Raw genomic sequence first — 6,000 nt, forward strand, 5'->3', positions numbered from 1 at the left:
TGTACCATTAATAACCACCCTCTGTTTCCTATCACTGAGCCAGTTACTTACCCACATACACACATTCTCCCCCAGCCCAAGCATTCTCATTTTATGTACGAGCCTTTTATGTGGCACCGTATCAAATGCTTTGGAAAAATCAAGATATACGACATCCAGCGATTCACCCCGATCCAGTCTTGAGCTCACCTCCTCATAAAAGCTGATCAGGTTAGTTTGACAGGACCGATCCCTTGTAAACCCATGCTGATATGGAGTCATACACTTATTTTCATTGAGATACTCCAAAATAGCATCTCTTAGGAAACCCTCAAACAGTTTACACACAACAGAAGTTAAACTAACAGGCCTATAATTCCCCGGGTCACTTTTTGTCCCCTTTTTGAATATTGGCACAACATTTGCTATGCGCCAGTCCTGGGGAACAGACCCTGTCACTATAGAGTCCTTGAATATTAGAAATAGGGGTCTGTCTATTACATTACTTAACTCCCTTAGAACGCGGGGGTGAATGCCATCTGGACCTGGTGATTTGTCTATTTTGATTTTTTTTAGGCGGCACTGCACTTCTTCCTGCGTTAGACAGGCGACATGTACTGGGGCATTTATCTCATCCTGCTGTATATTACCTGGCATTTCATTTTCCTCTGTGAATACAGCAGAGAAGAATATATTTAATAGATTAGCTTTTTCCTGATCCCCGTCTATAACTTCTCCCTCATTACTTTTTAAGGGGCCAACGCTTTCATTGTTAACCTTTTTACTATTTATATAGTTAAAGAACATTTTGGGGTTTGTTTTACTCTCTTTGGCAATGAGTTTTTCTGTCTCCAATTTTGCTGCTTTTATCTGATTTTTACATATTTTATTTTTTTCCCGATAGCTTTTTAGTGCTTCCTCACTGCCTTCCTGTTTTAGTAGCTTAAATGCCTTTTTTTTTTTTTTTTTTTTTTTTTTTTGTAGAAAAGGACAAGAGGGTCCTCCTCTTCCCTAGCAAGGAAACGCTAGAGATGAGACAGAATTATGAAACTGGATCATATCTGACCCTTTTATTCAACACTATGGAGTAAACAAGTGGAACAGTTGGATATAAATTCTTCTTCTCCTTCACCACTTTGGACGGGCCATTGGGTTTACCAATACAATGTCACCCAGCCGTCATGTAGGTGTGCACCAGGTGAAGTGGTCGCTCCCCACACTTTAGGTCTCCTACTGCATAAAAGTTTTAATTATATATGTGTCTGCCTCTAGATTGTAAGCTCATTTGAGCAGGGATCTCCTCACCTGTTGTATGTTATATAATATTTGTTATGTCATATCTACCCATTGTACAGTGCTATGGAATATGATGGCACTATATAAAACAATAAATAGTATCGAGATAAGTGTGAATAACAAATTACTTTGTGACATTCTGGAAAATGAGCCACATAAACCTACAAATCAAGAACTACATCACATCGGAAATAACAAAGCTCTGTAAAACATTTGTACATAAGAGGTGAGGAGGGGACCATAAGAAGAACATAGTTAACTCCACGTTATTAAGATAACAAAGAATGACAATACATATAAAAGCACCATTTCCACACTTATTGAAATGAACTCTGCCTATTAACCTTCTTTTATTTAACTATTAAAGTAATTTTGTCTGCCTCTGTACCTGCACAATCCTTGTTTCCCCATCTTACTTTTTTCCTCTCTTTTATAGAATATCATTTTGCTGTATGTCCTTACCCTATCTTATTGAGCAGATATAACTAAAACTGGAAGAATCATACTGAGGACGTTGTTGTAAAGTTAGGAAATACATCTGTTTATGTGATCTCCTTCATATGCCCACAAAAATGTGACCTAAATGGTTAATTCAAGATCTTATTGTAATCCAAAACAAAAATCTCTACCATCACACCTACTGACCCATCACTGCTGAGTTCCACACCTTTTTTTTAGCAGCATGTACCAGTATTTCAAACGGTAAAAGCAAGTACAGCGACTTAATCATGTCTCATCTACAGACTTAATAAGAACTTAAAGGCTTTGGCTTTCTACTTCTAAAATCCCATCACACCTGTTTAAATGAAGTAGAGTACACAGGACATTGCATACAATATACTTTCTGCTCAATGGCCAAATATCAAATAAAAATAATAAAATAATAATTAAACAATAAATTATAGTTTGCAGGAGGGTATTTTTTTAGTATTATTATTATTATTGTTATTATTATTATTTTTGCATGGTGATATATTAACACAAAATTTTTCCTATACATTAGAAACTGAGACCCTTTATAAATCATATAATGACCCCGGACCATATACAAAAATTAGTAGAAAAAAAAAGGATTTAATTCTTACTTTCTCCAGAGCTCCATGGGCAAAAAACAAGGCAGGTAATACAACAAATCCAAATGATCCTACTATTTCGCATAATGTCACCTCTCATTCCAACGCAGCTTTGCAGAATAGCCCAACATTAAGCAGTTGTAATGGGTGGTTGGCTCAGGTACAAATGACTATAGTCCAGTAAGTCATGCAGGATTCGTAGAGTTGAGTCGGCTTGACAATTCCCACTTAAAATTGATAATTTCCAAATTTCAATCTACTTTCCAGGTAGGATTGAAAAAAAAAAAAAATCTCTCAAGTGGTGTTCAGTCGCCCCACCTTTTATTATTACCGAGGTGCTTCTGTGCAAGTTAAAGTTTGAGAAGTGAATAAGGCAAGTTAACTGTAAGAGTCGGTGACAATGAGAATGCTATACACACCTTAGGTAAACTTTCCTGATTGGCTTATTAGCTAATGTTGCAAAAAACAAATAAGATTGATGTTACAATATTACTTTTTTCATTTGTGATCTGCAGCTTTTTTTTTTTTTTTTTTTTTTGATGTCACAATGAACTATTTTTAGCTGATCGGATCCCTTTTACGTGCTATTGGGATCAGCGAAAATGAGGTTCAGGGTCAAGTCCAAATATGTTAGAGGACAATACAAAGAAGTTTTTGATTATGTTTGTTTTTTCTTTACTAAATTTGGAACAGGTAACCGTTAGCAAACACGCTGCTGCACCGCACAAAGGCTTTGCAAGGACACATTATTCTTAAATGATACGGTGCAGGAAACTTTCAGACGTTGAAAGAATGTTCGGAACTGTTGTTTGGAATTCTGACACATGTATATGCCATTGTGGGGTTTTTTCAGTAGGGTCGTGCCAAGTTGACAACCTGTTCCTCTGGTAAGTGCATTGTGTTTTAAATTATTCTTCTTCTTATTATTATTATTATTTATTGTTTTATATAGCGCCATCATATTCCATAGCGCTGTACAAAGGGATGACTATTTCTTCAACAAATGTATTGCTTTGAAATCATGGCATAGGTTTGACACAATTGAAAATCATTAAAGATCGGGCATCTATAAACTCTACAAAACGAAGCCCATTCCTATGTAGCTATTAAAGTTAAACTAAGTAGAAGAGATTTCTGGGCATAGCGCAGCCCTTATTCAATTAGCAGCCGATTTGGTTCATCGGAGTTAGTGGCTACATAATTATGGAATCAACAAAACCATAGAATTTATGTTGGATTCACAAAAGCAGAATAAAAATCTCCTCTCAAGTGATATCTAGGATATCAGGGGTCCTTGGGTACTGAAATTATATAGTAGAAATTTAGAAAATCCATGTGATACATTGAGTAAGTTGTATTTAAAATGTGCGTTTCGGGTCACAAGAAGGCTTGTAACATGATGGACGTTTTCCATTATTTCTATCCTTTGCACTCCATAGAGTTCCATACTTCCTGGACATAGGTTGTACAACCATGCCCCCTGGAAGTTGGATGGGGGTTGACGTCCTGCTGTTGCCAGGGGTGCTTGGACCAAGGGGGACACCAACAGTCACAGAAACTGTTCCCAATGTGTGGTGGTCAGTGGAAGACTCCACAATGTATAGAGGACATGCAATAGAGATCAATGCCTCCACTAGCATTCTAAAAGTATATCAAATGACATGGAGCATAATGGGGTGATAAAGGGGCTTCTTGCCGGGTGCGCCACGCGGTCTAGGACCAACCTTGCTTAGAGAAGTGTTATCGTCACACAACATTCTCAATTCACGTTCCCTCTGTAGAAATCCATATTCCACAAAGTTACACCTATTTTCCAAGTAAATCGACATTCTAACTCCCTTTAATTCTCCTTTGTTCCTCTCAGTCGCCATGGTTCCTATTCACTCGCTTTCTTGTACAAACATTGTAGACAGGTCCCCGTGTCAGCGGCAACCACACGACAATTGAATGACTGTATAATTTAGTATGTACACATGTTTGTGAATTGAACCTTAGATTGTTGTAAAATGACTATCTACACCTCGAATATTTACCCTTTTTAGACCATTAAGTCCTCGGATTTCCTGTAAAAGCTTATAGAAATTATTGATTTACAAATCAGTAGGGACGTGGTTAGGTGTTTGGGATCTGGCAGGTTCTAGACAGGATTTGCTCCAGCTGTACACGCTTACACTCTTTTAATACCAACCATGTATGCCAGGATAACAGTCCCTCCTTTAAGGCAGATACATTGTAGCATGCGGTATGATTAAACCTGAAGATGTTAGAATGATCCAGCATCCTGTAAATCACGGGCTCGGTTTAGCTGAGGGTGTGGTAGGTAAGCGGAACAGCCTCCCAGCAGAAGTGGTAGAGGGTAATACAGTGAGGGAATTTAAACATGCATGGGATAGACATACGGTTCCTGAATCTAAGACGAGACCAACGACTGATTAAGGTTTGAGTCTTTACAGCATGAGAAACGGGCGACTAGATGGGGGGGGTAATGGTTCTTATCAGAACACCTTGAGATAAATGCTGGGGATTTGGGGGATTAGGGGGTCAATTCCTATCCCTATCTTTAGAACTCAATTAACTCTCTCTATTATAATGCACATAAATACCCGCTTTGCCCAATACTAACCTTGATAATAGTTTTATTGTAAAGCAAATTGTTCCTGGAAGAAACATTCTGTATAGCAGAATAGTGCAAACAAATAAAGGATTGCCCTTTAACTGGTATGAAGCATTATAAACTGGTGCTGCTCTAAATGACAATTGGTTTTATTACCTATGAGTCAAGGTCATTTTTCATGTATTTCCAATAATGACATCAGCAAGCTGATAGTGTAAGTATTAATAGTTTTACACAGAACTACACTGTACATAAACGCTAATTCACTTTCTGTCATCACGCAAACGTGGATACACGCAACTTTAGAAAAAACAAATATATTGGACTTTGTCACAAAATTCTTATTAAACTGAATATTAAACTGTAGTAGGGTCACCTTATTCTGTCTAGTCCTTGGAAGTGATGGGAGCCGCAAGTAAAGCAGGGGTTATTAAGTCACGCAAGCCTCAGTGATTTTACCCCAATCTCAATGAATATACATGAAAAAAAAAATTGCATGGTGATAATGTCAGTGAAATAATGAACCAATAATATTTTATTTCAGTATTTATCTTGTGTCTGCACCAAATGAAACCCAAACATTCTGCATTATACATACAACAAAAGAGTGTTTGCCAATGAGGCTATTCCAGCCATAGAGTTGGCAGGGACTCAAGAGAAAGGTAGGGGTGACCTCTGCCCTGGAAGATGGAAACCTCCTTCTAGAACCACATATTCACAAAATCACCCCGTTACCGACTGTCTATAAACATACAAATCACACAGGATTCTGCTTATGATCAAGATCACATATATCCGAGCCGTGGTTTCAATGTATAATCTCATTGAATTAAAGCCAACAGTTCCATTGTCCTCAATCAGGGTGTGTTCCTCAGCTCTGCAAATGCAATGTAATAAAAACATATTATAAAAATTCTGGGGTTTTTTGGTTATTTTTAAATGCAAAGAGTGTGATGGGATTCCGAGAGTATGAGAACACACCAGAATAACTGATACCATGTATCAGAACACAGTGAAGAGATTTATTATTATGTAGTG

Source organism: Sceloporus occidentalis, unplaced genomic scaffold (genome assembly GCF_023333645.1).
Source record: "Sceloporus occidentalis isolate IW3139 unplaced genomic scaffold, rSceOcc1.0.p SCAF_66, whole genome shotgun sequence".
Classification (NCBI taxonomy): Eukaryota; Metazoa; Chordata; class Lepidosauria; order Squamata; family Phrynosomatidae; genus Sceloporus; species Sceloporus occidentalis.